This window comes from Heterocephalus glaber, unplaced genomic scaffold (assembly GCF_053883595.1).
Source record: "Heterocephalus glaber isolate CG9 unplaced genomic scaffold, H.glaber_assembly_v1.0 deba00001606, whole genome shotgun sequence".
Lineage (NCBI taxonomy): Eukaryota > Metazoa > Chordata > Mammalia > Rodentia > Bathyergidae > Heterocephalus > Heterocephalus glaber.
In genome coordinates, this window is record NW_028258377.1 from 36,490,365 (window position 1) to 36,506,167 (window position 15,803).

General features: G+C 42.6%; 1 protein-coding gene and 1 long non-coding RNA gene across 3 annotated transcripts in view; one reads left to right on the forward strand and one right to left on the reverse strand.

Annotated features, from left to right (window-relative positions):
• Nucleotides 1-15,803, forward strand: part of Glra1 (glycine receptor alpha 1) — a 101,254-nt gene that overhangs the window by 45,422 nt on the left and 40,029 nt on the right. The gene's annotated exons all lie outside the window — the stretch shown is intronic.
• The window catches only part of LOC147823004 (uncharacterized), a 28,951-nt gene continuing 15,688 nt past the window's right edge, over nt 2,541-15,803 (reverse strand). Inside the window, exon 3 of the long non-coding RNA XR_015444843.1 lies at nt 2,541-5,247. This is a non-coding gene — a long non-coding RNA (uncharacterized LOC147823004). The remainder of the gene's footprint in view (nt 5,248-15,803) is intronic.

A 15,803-nucleotide genomic window follows, 5' to 3' on the forward strand; every position in this document is an offset into this window, starting at 1 on the left:
TTAGAAGCTTCTAGTCTCAGGTGCTGTTGGAATGAAGCCCTCCCACAAACGTCACGGCTAAGTAACTTCTGCCTGCACACCTGCAGCGATAAAGAACGCACTACCTCCCGAGACTTCTCACTGCATCTTTGCACAACTCTCGCATCTCCATGTACCCATGGTTTTATTCTGATGCTGGTGCCACAGGCAGCCCTTCAAATACCTGAGGTTGGCTCTTTGGCACTTCCTCTCACCTGGCTTTTTCTAGCATCCTCTCTAGTTTTCAATCTATTCACTGTCTGGGTTTCTCTCCTTAGATGGCTGGGAGTTAGGGCTTCATCTAGTGCACTGATTTCCCTAAGAAATAAACCCAGGCATGCTCAAAGCAGAGAAAAGTGGAGGCCATCACCACCTTATCTATGGTTATTGATTTCAAAGCTTACTTTTAACAGCTGCCTCCCCTCCATAGTTCATGTGTAACCCAAATCTTATTTATCACTCTTAATAAACAGATGAAAATGGCTCTTCTGGCTGAAGTGGAGTAAAAGCCAAAAATCTCACTGCCTTGTCCTCTCTGTCAGGCTCTGCTGCCCCCAGTAAGCCGTAGGGGAACATCCACAGGACCTCAAATCCACTTTCTACACGTTGGCCTCAAAGATATTTCCATTATTGTATCTACGTCAGAATGCAGACTCACAATATACCTGTGGACAGCAACCCTTTAGAACATTTTAAGTACCTGGTAATACTTAAGTGCCTGGTGTTACAAGCTTTTGTTAATTAGTCTGAAAAAGAGCAAGAGAGAAATAACGGTCCTTGGGGGCCAGGGATTTAGCTCAGTGGTTTCGCCGACTGCTGTGCAAGCACGAGGACCTGAATTCCATCCCAGGTACCAAAAAAAGAAAAAGAAAGAAAGAAATAATGGTCCTATTTTGCCCTACCAACCCTCCAATCCCCATTATTCTATACAGAGCTACACTACAAATAAACACACTGTTGTTATCCTTTCCTTGACTGTACATATATTTAGATATGGGTACACACACACACACACACACACACAAAGATACAGGTACACATCTTGTATAAATAGTATTGTAGTATAGTTTCCTTTTTCCTTTCCTCCACTGTGGCTTGACATCTCTTTCAGTACCACTATAGCATTCTGTTTACATCACAAAATTCGGGAGCAGACATAGTGAATGGTTTATGAATACTACATTAAATATATCACAAAATAATGCTATCTGTGTTTACAGATGTTGTGGTCTCCCTGTAGAAGTCTGGTGTGGACACACACCATTTTATGGTATTTAACCACTTCTCTCCTGATGTTCCTTTCAGTTCCTCCAGCTGATCACTATTACACACAGTGCCATGACATCCTGGTGCTAATTCTACGTGCATTTCCTTAGAATACATCCCAGAAGTGAAATTGCTTTATCAAAGAACATACACTTCTTCAAAAGTATTTTGACAGATGTTATTACCCAGCTCCCTTCCAGAGAAGCCTTAATAATTTATACTCCCTGTAATAGTATTCATTTCTGTTCATCCTTGCCAAACCACAATATTGTCAAGCTTTTTACCCTCACCAAATGTGATTTTCAAAAGAGGACCTCCTTGTCATGTTTAATTTCCACTCCAAATTCTTAGAAAATTTGAGCATCTTTGATATGCTGACTGGACATATTGAATAATATATAGGGTTGATTTTTAAATATATGTACCTCCTTAATCCATTTGGAGTCTAATTTTCTAGGAAGTGTTTGTTGGTTGTTTGACTCTGTTTTTCTCTGATTAGGTAGCAGTTATTTCAACACCATTTTTAAATAGCCATTATTTCTCCACCAATTTCCTCCTACACTAAGTCCCCATACATACATGTTTACTTTGTAATTCTAATGTATTGCTCCACTGTCCTGTCTGTTCCCACACCAATACAACACTGCTTTAACATTTCTGTGACTTGGGGCCCAGGCATTTGGCTTAGTGGTTTCACCGCCTGCTGTGCAAGCGCAAGGACCCAAGTTCAATCCCCGGTACCAAAAAAAAAAAAATTTCTGTGACTTAAATTTATATCTCTGTATGTGGTAGAGAAAGTCCTCTGTCCTTCTTGTATAAGGTTTCTTACCCCCATTCTCTTATCCATATGAACTTTAGAATCAGCTTTTTGAGTACTATAAAAATTCCCTCAGATTTTGATTGGGATTGTATTGCATTTATGGATTAACTTGGAAAGACATTACAATACTTAATCAACAGGGTACATCTCTCAATTTACACAGGTATTCCTTTAGGCCTTTCAGTAACTTTTCAGAGTCATTGGTTGGTTGGTCAGATTGTTTGTTTGTTTGTTTTTAATATGAGGTGTGATCAGAAACTATGGGGAATGATTTTAATTTTACTACAGTAAAAGACACATTACCATTAATCCACCCCAAAATACTTCCCCTTTCTTTGAACACATTTGTCTTATTATTTTTGCCACTTTCTGAAGCAGTTCTGGAAGCCCTCCTGTGTGTCTTTAGTTGCACTGCTGTGGCTGCCTCACTGTCCTACATTGATTCAAAACTTTTTTTTTTTAATTTACCTTTCGTGATCATTTTGACTCTGAGGAAGAGCCAGAAGTCACACACTGCCAGATCTAGTAAATAATAAGGTAGATGAGGACACACTGTAGTGTTTTTATTTGAAAAAAACTACTATAAGGTTCTTGAATCAATTCAGGAGACTGAGGCAGCCATAAAAAGACAGTCACAAAGATGGCTTCCAGAACTGCTTCAGAAAGTGGCAAGAACAATTGGATAAGTATGTTTGAAGTGAGGGAGGGTATTTTGAGGAAAATTAATGACAATGTAGACATTGTAATAAATTTTTACTGTAGTAAATGTTTTTAAATGTTAATTTAAACATTCACTGTATTTTTATCACACCTCATATACATCTAATCCATTTCTTATAACATTTATTTCTGGATATTTTCTGGGATTGATTGTTGTTATTGAGAGGATGTGCTATTGTTGTTGTTTTTTCCATTACACTTTCTGTCTTTCTACACAGTTTGAATTTGGTTGCTTCTATACTCTTGAGTTTGGAGATCCAAGATAAAGTCTATTAAGTACTGTTCAGTTAGATACAGCTCAGCACTGTACAAAGGCCTGGGTGAACAGAAAACTGAGAAAAGGTAGAGAAGAGAACACTCTGTCTATTATGTTAATGGGCAGAAAATAGGGTTATAACAAGGCTTAGTATCATCTTCTGGAAGACCATTTCCCAATATTCCATCAAGGGAGGCATCACAATCACAAATGTATCATAGCCCAGTGTGTGGCTCTCCAACACATCAAATTGAGGAAAGCTGAATCTTGGCAAACAAACCCAGAAAATACTGAAGTGGGCAAAGAAGACTGCTAAGTTATTTCCATTTACAAGAGGGCTTTTCATTCTAATAATTGTAAAGCTCCCTTGCCATAATCCAAATACCAGGAAAGCCAAGCAAAAATTGCTTTTGGAATAAACAGAATTGGAAGAAAGGGAGATAGATCGTCTTGAGGAAAGTTTTATCCAGGCCAGAGGGCAAGAGTTTTAAGAAACCATGCTTGTCTCACCACAAAGATAACCTCTTTCCAGAGACAAGAAAGTTGGTGCTCCTCCAGACATAGTGACGTTATCCCCCAGATAATGGCTAGTTACCAACTGCCAAGTTCCTGCTTTTGAAATGCCCTTTCTTGTACTACACAATAAATTTCCACAAGTTTATAAAGTAGCTCTCTAAATGAGATGGAACAAAAAAAATAAGGATTCTACTTATTAAATTAAAATGCATAACATAATCAGTGAGATTACACATGGATCACTGTGACTGATGCTGGGCTTCTCCAAATTCCTCTGTTGCATATTCCTCTCTGTTATTAATTTAACTAATAAGGGGTGACCTTATTTTTCATATTTCCAAGTTTGTTTCAGCACTTTGAATTTATCAACTCATCGTCTCTTAATCTGATGGGAAATCTGCTGTTAGCCTAATATGGATTCCCTTATATGTGATTTGACAATTTTATCTTGCGAATGTTATACAGTTCTCTAACTTTCACTTTTGACAGTGTGGCTATAACATGCCTCGGGAATGACTGTTTCGAGTGGAGTATAGTTGGAGATGTTTGCACTTTCTAGACCTGGATTTCTGTGTCTATCCCAAGACTAGAAGGTTTCAGCCATCATTTTGTTAAAGGGTTTTCTATCCCTTTTTCCATTTCCTCACCTGGAATTTCCTTAATTCAGGTATTTTTTCACATTTTGTCCCATAAGTTCTATAGATTTTCTTCTTTCTTTTCTCTTTTTTTCTATTTTGTGTTCACAAAATTTCCAGTTTATTCTAGTTGGCTATTGAGGCTCTCTACTGTATTTTGATTTCATTTGCTGAGTTTTTTAACTCCAAGATTTCTGTTTGGTTCTTTCTTATATTTATCTCTTTGTTGAACTTCTGATTTCATTTCTCAGATCATGAATTGTTTTCCTGAGTTTGCTGAATTACCTATCTGAATTCTTTTGTACCTCACTGAGATTTTTTAAATGATTATTTTTAATCTCTTTTCAGGAATTTTGTTGATTTCTATTTCTTTGGGAGCCTGTTACTTGAGAATTGTTATGTTCCTTTAGAAGTGATGTTTTCCTCACTTTTCCATGATTCCATGCCTCTACATTGATATCTGAGCATTTGGAAGAACAGTCACCTCCTCCAATTTTATGGAGTAGCTTTCATAAGGACTTTTTCTTGTGGATGGGTTATCAGTTGGATAGGGTGCTTTGGCTTTGGTTCTGGGAAACCTCAAGAACATAGTCTCCATGTGATTGCTTCAGCTGTAGCCAATGTCAGTGGTGCCTGCAAGTGCCTCAGTGGCCTAGACTGCAGGTATTTTGGGAGGCCATGGTGCACCTTTGCTGGAAGTGGGAGACTGTCGGGTGGGTTGGTCCTCAGGGGTGGCACACACAGTGGCAGATTCCCTACCCCTGGGAGTAGCCTTAGGGCTCTGCTAGACCACCTATTCCTTGAGGAACAGGGTGCTACATGGGCTTGGGTGGCAATGTCATAACTGTGCCACTGAGTCGAGCTGGGATCACAGCACTACAGTCACCTGTGTGATCATGGTGGAATGACAGTGGGGCTTCAGATATGAGGAGATACAGTAGCCACCATCCTCTCAGGCAGGTTGTACTTCAGCAGGGGTTCCAGTCTCAAGATGGTGTCCTGTAGCTGCTCGGAATCTGTGGAGTGAGAAGGACACTATGTGAGTTTCTTCTTTGAAGAACTGCAGCCACAAAGAGTCCAGGAAGCTCCCTAACATGAGCTCCAGACCAATAAGAGCTGTGGGACTCTCCTGCAGCTAGGACTATAGATGACTGCAGCAGTAATGAGGGCTGCTGGAGATCTCCTGCTTACCTTTCCCCTACAATTAGGAGTCCCTCTGGACCCTAAGCTTGTCCTGGATGGGAAGCCAGGATCACAGGGGAAGGGTGCTTGGCTGCCATTCCGAGCTCCATCTTACAGGATTCCCATCTCTCCCTTGCTGAATTCCAGTGTTCTCCTTTAGACCTTTTTCTCAAAGTGTCACTACTTATTTGTTGCTTTGGTCTTTTCTTTTTGGAGGAGATGAGCATTGGACACCTCATTTCACCCATGTTTCACTTCTGTCCCTGGTACTGCCACCTGTCATCTTTCCTCTTTTCAGGTTAACATGCAACCTTCAATTTGCATCCTTTGGCAACCAATTATCAAACCACCCCACTGTTTGATATCCCAGTTCAAAGTTTCCACCTGACACTGATGATAAGGATATTTATGAACCAACCTGTCTCATGGGCTCAATATATTGCCTTCATGTACCCAACAGAAGATTTAAATTTTCATATTTAATATTGAATTAAAATTTTAATTAAGTAATTTCAATATTTAATAAAATACTTCATATTTAAGTAGTAAATATTTAATTTTAAAATATCAAATAAAATGAATATTTTAAGATAATAAATATTTTAAATAGGTGTTTTTAAAGCAGATGGAACTTGGCTTAAAATTTTTTTACAAAAAGGAAACAGAACGATAGCATGTGATCATCAAAAGAATATAAAATTAGGAATGAGAAATCCTAGATCTATACACATATTCTAAGACTTACCATGTGATCTTAGATAAAACACTTAACATCTGTCTTAACCTTACTGAATTTCTGCTTCTTTCCCTGTAAAATGTATATAATAATACCCAGTATGCTAGGTTGATAAAAGGTTTTCAAATACAATACATACAAAATTTCAGCCAATGTTAGACATCCAATAAAAATGCTGCTATTAGCATCTTTCTAGAATTACTAAACTCATACTGGGCTTTAGTATTCCCCTAAAGACAAACAAAGATGCTCTGCTTCACTGGTCCAAACTATACACTGTTCTTTACAACAAATATACTCTGATCGTGTGATATGCAAATGAGAATGCAGCAGGCAGCTGTGGGGACTTCAGAGAGGCTTATGGCACCAATTAGACACCTGGAACCACACAGTCAAGAATCAGGGATCTGGGGAGTGGGCCAGGACTGGACTCCTGTATAGACAGAGTGGGGCAGAACCCCGGGTCAAATCCAGAAAAAGGCATGTTAGGCCTAGGGAAGATGCCTTCTGTCCTGTGCCCTTTGCCATACTTCTGCTAGCTGTGCGCATCACAACCCACAGGTACAAAACAGCAGCCAGGGGCAGTACTTTATGCTACTGAGATGTCATGAAACTATCACTCAAAGCAATCCTGAGAGATCCTGGGTGGGCCACTGGCTAAATGTTTGGACTCTGGCATTAACATCTTGAGTTCAAATTCCAGATTTGAAAGCGACTAGTAGTGTGATGTCAGGATTGGTATTTTAACCTCTATATGCCTTGATTTCATAACTGTAAAATGAGAATAATAGAATTCAAATCACAGGGTTATTGTGAAGATAAAATAGCACATATAAGCTCTTAACATGGTGTCACACTGGTAAAGCCTCAATATGTGACTTCTTTTTTTTTTGGTACCACTGATCGAACTCAGGACCCTGCCCTTACAAGGCAGGCTCAGTGCCACTGAGCTAAATCCCTGGTCCAATATGTGACGATTATTTGCATTGTTATCATTTCTACATCCACAAGTAACTGGTAGTAGGAATTTCAGCCTTTAGGGCTTTAGTGTCCATATCCAATGGGTTAAGAATTTTCTCTTCCATACCAAACCTCATAAAGCAAAATCTAATGTGAAGGTGCTTTGAAAACCAGTGAGTGGAAGGGAAGAAGGCAGTGTAGCAGTCGGCAGTGAGATTAGCCTCTCCAGACACCCGGAAAGTGACAACTTGGTGAGGAGAAGGGAAGAGGTAGCTAGATCTGCAGGAATCAGGAAAGAACTGACAGAAAAATTGGAAGCTACAGAGAGGTTGGAGAGACAGGCACAGTGCAGAGAAATGCATGAGGCAGTCTAGGGAGGGGGAGGGGAAGGAAGGGAAATGGTGAAGAAAGAGAATGGAAGGAAAAAAATGAAAACAAAGCTTTTGGAAATGGGGAGGAGAAGAAGGGTTGAAGGGAGAGAAAATAAATGGGGGAAAAAAGAATTAAGATATATTATGTACAGGCACAAATTCCCTATGATGAATGTGAATATTTGTGTATGACAAATATAAACTACAAGAATAAAATTAATTTTCAAACAAAGGAATGAAGCAGTCTGTAAATTCACCCCAGCTTCCAAGAAGGAGAATCTGCCTCCACAGAGGCCTTGTAAGCCCCCAGGACCAGGAGCTCCAGGGAGAAATAAGGGAGCTGGCTGGCTATGCAGGCCCCAGGAGGAGCCCACGGCTATTGTGAACTGCAAAAGGAGTGTGGGGTTTTACTCCAAGGGTGCTCCTTCCACACAGCATGCAACTGCCAGAGAGGGAACCAGTGCAGTGCCGGCCGTATTTCCAGAGAGTGCTTGATCAGGAGTCATTTCAGGAAGAGGTTGATAATTTAAGACTGGGACTCAGAAAAACTACAAAACAACTTCACTTCGGGGTTCCCAGTGTAACCCACCAGCACTGACTGGCTGGGAGACAGCCACAGGAGAGGGTGTGGGCTAGACATAGAAGAGCTGAGAGGTTTGTGCTCAGGCCAAGAAGGACATGTGCTCTATCATCCTCCATGGCAGGACGGCTTGTGCTGTGCTTAGAAAGGGCTGGGTCTGAGGATGCTGGCAGTGAGTGCACTGGGCTGCATGAAGTTCCACTGCTGCCTGCATCAGCACAGATCTTAGATCTGATCACCTTCCCCATCTACAGTGTGCGCAAAGACACACCTTGGATTGGACATTTGCCACAGCCTGGGGAAAACAGACAGAGAGGCCTCTAGCACAGGGGGGCACCTCACAAACTCACACGCCACAAAGCTAGGCAGAGAAAGCCTTGACACACATAATTCCAAAACTGAGGATCCTGGAGAAAAGCCACTCATTCAAAATTACAGAGAAATTTTCCTTTTATTTTTGGACTCTTTCTTTCTCCCCCCACCCCTTTACTGGTTTAGGGATTTTCCTTTTTGTTCTTTTTCTTCTTTCTTTTTTCTTTTAATTTTTTCTTTTCTTTTATTCTCCATATTTTTCTCTCCCTTTTTTCTTCCTTTTCTTCTTTATTCTTTTCTGTTACTTTTCTCTAATTCTATTAATATCCTTCTACTCTTTAATATGGTCCTTTGTCTCACTTTTTCTTCTCCTTTTCATCTTCCATTGTTCAAGTTTTCAAATTTTTCTTCTGTCATTCTTCCATTACCAACCCCCTATATCTTTACTAGTATAAATGGTTACTAGTATAACCATTAAGTTTTATTAATCTTTAGATAGTTAACTCTGTTATTATTATTAATTCTTTTCTATTGTTAATGAAGATATAGTTGTTGCATTTGGTAGATATTAACTGTATGTCAATATTTAGTTTGTCTTAGGGTTTATACTACAATTACAGATCTCTTTTCCATAGTGAAGGGTGACATATTATTGGTTCTTATGGTATGTCAATATCCAGTTTGTCTTAGATGATAATACTGTTGCTGATTTACTTGCTATAGCCAGGGTGGCATAGTTGTTGCTATTGATGGTTTTTCTCTGTATTCCAATATCTCAGTTACCTTTATGTCATTAACGATACCATGGTCCATTCCCAGGGAAGTAAGTGCTGGGCCAATTACACTGCACTCTTCCCTCCCAAATTAATGGGGATGATTGGATCTTGGGACAAAGGCAAAGGACTAAAGTTAGCCAAGCCCAGAGTGCATCTCTGAAAAACAGACACTAACTAAAGAGACCTCCATGCCAGCAACAAAGACTTTCCACTACAAGCATCTGCAAACCTCAGCACAAAATAAAACAAAGCAAAACAAACAAAAATAGACCCATTGAGAAGACAAGGCAACAAACTGCTTCCAAAAACTGCCAGTTTTTCCAAACCCAATCCTTCAGGCATTGAGGGGAAGGAAAACAAATCCCACACAGGGGAATTATTTGAAAATATAAAAGAGGAGATTAAGAAATGGATCAATAAGGTACTCAGTGAGCTCAGAGAAGATATAATTAAACAGATAAGGGATGTAATAAACAAAATGTCAGGAAGTTTACAGAACACTAATAAAAAGGTAGCTGAGCTAAACAAAATGATACAAAACATGAATACCCAGTCTATCAAGGAATTAGAATCCATGAAAAGGTTCCAAACAGAAATCCAGAAGTTTAAAAATTCTAGTGAAAGTATGGGCAGCAGACCAATTCAGAGATACCTTAAAAGCAACAAGAGAACATGAAAAATGGATTGAACAGCTCCTAGATGATACAAAGAAGACTAATCTAAGATTAATTGGAACTAGTGAAAAATCAGAAGACAACACAAATGGCATAAAAACCTGTTTACAGAAATAATAGCAGAAAATTTCCAAATTTGGGGAAAGAATTAAACATACAAATAAGTGAGGTGGGCCAGGGATTTACCTCACTGGTTTTGCCACCTGCTGCACAAGCGCAAAGACCCGAGTTCGATCCCTGGTACCAAAAAAAAAAAACCTAATAAAATTACATTTAAAAAAAAAAAAAAACAAATAAGTGAGGCATACAGAATCCCAAATCGATGTGATCAAAAAAGAATGCCTCATAGGCAAAATCCTAGAAGTGCAACACAGGGACAGAATCTGAAAAGCTGTTAGAGAAAAGCAGCAAACCACTTAGAAAGATGAGCCCATTAGAACTACAGCAGAGTTCACAACCTGTGAGATTTCACCTCGCTCCAGAAAGAAGAGCTCCCATCCAGAAACCAAGTGACAGCAAATGCCGGCAAGGCTGTGGGGGAAGGGCCCCTTATACTGTTGAAGGGAGTGGAAACTAGCGCAGAAATCATAGAAATTCCTCAAAAAACTAAAACTAGAAAGTCTATTCCAGGGCCGGGGATTTAGCTCAGTGGTTCCAGCACCTGCCTCGAAAGCGCAAAGTCCCGAGTTCGATCCCCAGTACAAAAAAAAAAAAAAAAAAAGTCTATTCCAGCTTTTCTTCTTCTAGGAATCTTCCCAAAAAATTAAAGACACCATATTACAGTGATCCATACACAACCATGTTTATAGCAGCACAGTCACAATAGCTGAATCTCAGAAGCAACCTATGTGTCCATCAATGATTCATGGATAGATGGATAAACATCCATGGATGGATAAAGACAGATAAAGATGCATGGATAAAGACCCAGTGGAGTACTATTCTGCCATAAAGAAGGATAGATTTAAGTCATTTGTGGGAAAATGGATGCACCTGGAGACTATAATGTTAAATGAAATAAATCAGACGCACAAGTTTAAATATCACATGCTTTCTCTTATATGAGAAACCCAAAATATAAATAAAGAGAAAATAAAAGATAGATAATAGGAAATAGGGAAATAGATCTTTTGCAAATGAGAAGATGAAGAGATGGTTGGAGCAGGGAGGGAATGGAGGGAAAGGAGATGTCAAAGAATGAAGGTGTGTTACGTACATGTACCAACTCCCCATGGGGATTGTGCTCATTGTGTACTGCAAATGCGTAGTAATAAAAATAAAAATTGAAAGAAAGAAAAGTAAAAGAGCAACAAATACAAATATAAATTCTTGATAATAGGAGCCACTACAGCATACTACTGAAAAGCACAGGACTTTGAAGTCAAATTGTCCTGGGGTCAAACCTCAGATCCGTCACTAACTTTAAACAAAGCACTTAATATCCCAAGGCTTCAGTTTTCTATGAAATTCTCAGTTTATTTGGTGAGACGTTTCCTACAAAGCACTTAGCATAGTACCTGACCCTCAGCTAGGGCTTAGTAAACCCTACATGCACCAACTGAGCAAGGTTCACGTGTCCGAAGGACCGAGACTAAGTCTAAGTCACCATTTCTGCAGAAACCGTGTGTGACTCCTTCACTCCTAGTGCTTCCCAGAGGCCTGGGAAAATGCAGGGGAGGAAAGGCACCACCCAGGAAACCAAGCCTGAGAGGCCTCCCTCTGAATGGGTCCCCTGGCCCCGGTCTTTGGCAGACTGGTCCCGCCCTTGTGCATCTTAATCCCAGACTCCAGGGCCAACCCCTGCTAGAGCTTCTCCTTCTACCTCGCGGATGGCGGAGGCCCCCAAGTCCCTCAACTCCTGGCCCCAAAAGGTATACAGTGTGAGAAGTGGGCTGGAGTCATCACTGCACGTGCATTCTGCCAAGGTCACTGGATTTCTGTGAACCCTAGGAAGGTCACCTTTCTCCTCTGGGCCATGTGTAAAATGAAGAAGCTGAGATAGAAGTCTCCACGGTTCTTTCTAGTTGTAATATTTAATGGTGCAAGTAATGAAGAGGACGGTGATAAAGAACCTCTCACCTGAACCCACTCCCCATTCACCACCTTAGCTTAGAGCTTTCTCGCCTCTCGCTTGGGCTGTCAAACAGCCTCCCACCCATCTCCCTGTAGCTGTTCTCTCTCACTTCCACTCCTGTGGTCCCTCCTGGCATACTGATCCTCCTGGAGCGAAACTCTGATGTTACTCCACCACTTAAGTTTTCACTGATGCCAAATTACTGACTGAATAAAATCCAGACACCGTCTCAAATCAATTCATTTTACAGCGTTATCAGGGCCCTGTGGTTGAGAGCATGAACTTCATACGATCGGACAAGTCAAGTTGAAATTCCAGCCCCTCTTTTAACATCTGTGTGACATAGACAAAATACTTGTTTCCCCGAGCCTGCTTCAGCCATATATTAGGCTGGACACGTTTGTGCCATGGGATTATTTTAAGGATAAAATAAGCCATCCTTGGAAAAAATGCCTGGTAAATTAGTAGGTCCTATGCCGATAATGGTCAAACAGAACAGAGCCCTGAGTGCCCCGCCTAGACACTTTTGCTATTCTTAACAGATGAGATTCCTTTTACTCCCAGCCCTCCTCATCCTAATTCTAAATACCCCGAGGCTGTGACCCTGTTCCTCATATCCGACCCTGCTCTAAACTTGTCTGCCTCGGCTCTGTGGTCCTCACACACCAATGACCTCCTTCCTGGTAAAACCAGAACAACACGAGATCTAGAGATGCCAACTTCAAGAGGATGGAACAAACTGAAGTGGGCTATTTTGGATGCCATCTCCTGTCTGAGAGCTTCTAAAACTCCATCCAAGCTGATGCCTGTGACCTGAGAGCTACGTGTAGTCGCAGCTTGTTAGAACTTCTCATGATCCCTAGCACCTTGTGTTTCCTATGGCACATATTTGTGACCGAGTTTTACCTTGCCTGCGGGATAACCTGAGATCTGTTAGTGTAGAAACCACAATCTTCTGCCTCTACCCTCACTGACTTCTGACTCAGCCTGATAAATGTTTATAGAGGCGGATTGAGTTTGGAGAAGAGGCTTCCCTTCTAGAGCTGAAGGGACTTCGGAAGGCACAGGAATCTTGCTCTTATGCCCACCTCTTCATACCACGCGTCTCGGTTCTGACTGCAGCGGGCAGCCTCTCACCTTCCACACCCCTTCCCACCCACACACTCCCACGTCCTCTTAGCTCTTTCCCATGGCAACACTTCATAAGCCAGGCACAGCGGCACATGCCTGTGAGCCCAGCTAGCCAGGAGGCTGAGGCAAGAAGCCCACACGTGTGAAGCCAGGCTGGGCAACTTCGTGAGGCTTTGTCTCCAAATAAAATTTAAAAGGGCTAGGATCTGTGGGACCCAGAGACGAGGCCCTGGGTTCAATTCTGAGCATGGGGAGCATAAAAACCCTCCATGCTTCCTATCTCACTGCAATACTGGATTTAGAGGAGTTTGTTAGAAGTGAGAATTTGACACAGTGGGGAATGGAGGACAGATCCAACTGCAGGTGACACAGAGGGAGCCCTTAATCAGTGTTTGCAGAATGAATGAATGATGTGTGGATGCTCTACTTTAATCTGATACACAAGGCAGCTCAGGATCGGAAATCAGGGGCTTGAGGCAGGATGGGTGAGTCGGTCCTGGACCGTTGGACCAGACCCTGCCCCAGGTTCATGGGCCACCTTTGAGAGGCTGAGATGTAAAACGCCAGCTGCAGGAGGCTGTCCTCTGGCCCCCAACATGGCCCCCAACACGTTGAATATAGACCAACAGAAGGGTAAGGCTGAGTCAGCAAAACAGCATTCCACTCTCAGCCTGTCACACCACATGCACTGATTTCTGAACCCCACTTCCCCTGCCGTCCACCAACTGGGTAGCAGCCGCGGGAGGAGGAGCCAGTGGACACTCACAGAAGGCATCCAGCACCTGGGGACCCTGAGCCCCGCCCCAGGTTCCTGCTCCAACTTTGCACTGGTCATTTTATAGGACACCCTACAGGTTCTGTTTTCTTCTAATGGATGATGCACATTCGTGTTTTCTTTGCAGTCAGCGAGCACTACTTCTGCAATAAGAAAAAATAAAATATTTTTAAATATCAGTAATCAAATGCAAGTGGAATAATATCCATGCCTGCCTAAAATTCTTCAGAGGCTTCGCATTGCTGTCACGTCTCAGTCCAAATGCTGCTTGGGGAGCCCCGTCTGCTCCTCCCATTCCTCCACAGACAGGGACTTGCCAGTCTTTCCCGAGCACCACACTCTCTTTGCCTCTCGACTTTCCCATGGCCCGACCACAGCTGGTCTCCCCGAAACGTAACACTGGTGCCTGGGGACTGCTGTTCTGCACCCCCCAGGGCCCTGCACATGGCCCCTGCCGGAGCCTTCGCCCCCACATGGGACCATCAGTGGACGCCAGGCTCTGTGGCTGAATAGCAGACTCCCCAGTACCTAGAGCACTGCCTGGCACTTAATAAATCCAGGTTAAATGGTGTTGGGAAAAAACCCCACTAATTCCCCTCAGCTGTTGGATTTAGAACAGTTCTTAGGGAGCATATATCCTATTTCTAACAGTAAGCTCTCTTCTAGAGAAGCAGAGCCAGGTTCTAAGCCAGGTCCTTTGCTGAATCGCTGTGTGACTCTTAGAAAATGTTTTCCTCACCAAGTGAAGTGGTGCATGTCTTCATCCCAGCACTCAGAAGGCTGAGGCAGGAGAATCACCATGAGTTCCGGACCAGCCTGGACTACATAGTAAGTTCAAGGCCACCCTGAACTACATAGAGAGATTCTGTCTGAAAAAACAAAAAACAAAAAAAGCTGTTTTGTCCTGTGCGTCTCTTTTCTGATTTTGCCCCCTCCTCCTTCTCCTGAGCACTGGTGGCTCCTAGATGCACTGACTGGTTTGGTAGATGAAATGGTGCAGAAGAAAACACGAGGTCTGATCTGCCCCTTGAACTTGCTGCCCACCGAGGTGAGGAGATCAGACTCACGTGGAGAGGAAGTGCTCCATGGAATGACACGGGGATCCCCTAGTGCTCAAAGTAGGAAGGAAGAAAGCCTGGGGGGACGCAGGGGCCCTGAAGGCTTAAGCTGCACAGGCAGAATTTGCCAAAGCAATGAGGACAAGGGACAGAATTGATTCTCCACACCCAAGTGACAGAGATGAGAGCCTGCTAGAGGCATGGCCAGGCCTCATCTTGGTCCCACCCAGCCTCTCGCTGGCCTCAGTTTCTCAGCCTTTCCAAACCGTTTTCCTTACCCCCACCGTGGGAACCTGAATGTTTGCTTGCAGGGCTTTGGTGAGGATTAAATGTATGTGGCAGTGTCTACCAAGACACCTGGTGCCACACAGGCCATTTTAGGGAATGCCACTTTCCCCTCCGCCTCTCCGCTTCCTGCAGTCTGACATGTCACTGGCCAGAACAACGCACATGCAGCTGGGGCTTGGGGATCAAAGGCTTTTTCCTGCCCTGTCAGTCTGTTCACTCCCATGTGACTTCCCCAGTGCCTTGTCCAAGCGCACACGTGCACACACACACACACACACACACACTTCGTGTAAAGATCCAAGTGAAAGGAGAGACTGTTTCCCACCCCATGACCAGGGGGGCCTCTTCCAAGCTGTCTGTTACCATCACCAAGGAAAACAAAGGAGCGACAGCCAGACCTGGCCTCGAGTTCTCCCTCCACCCTGGGACTTATAAGGCATGAGATTATGAGCCCAGGTGTCACTTTCTATGGGGCTGGAGGGAGAGGCTGCAATTAAGTTATAGAAAAAACCTATAAAATACCTTGGAACATTTTTTGAAACTATTGATATTTCTGTAAGCAAACAGAATGAAATCCGCACCGCACCAAGAGAAGAGTAGGGCAAGGCTGAGGGAGAGAGGGGAAGGCTGTTCATCTCAGTTCACCCCTGCTGAT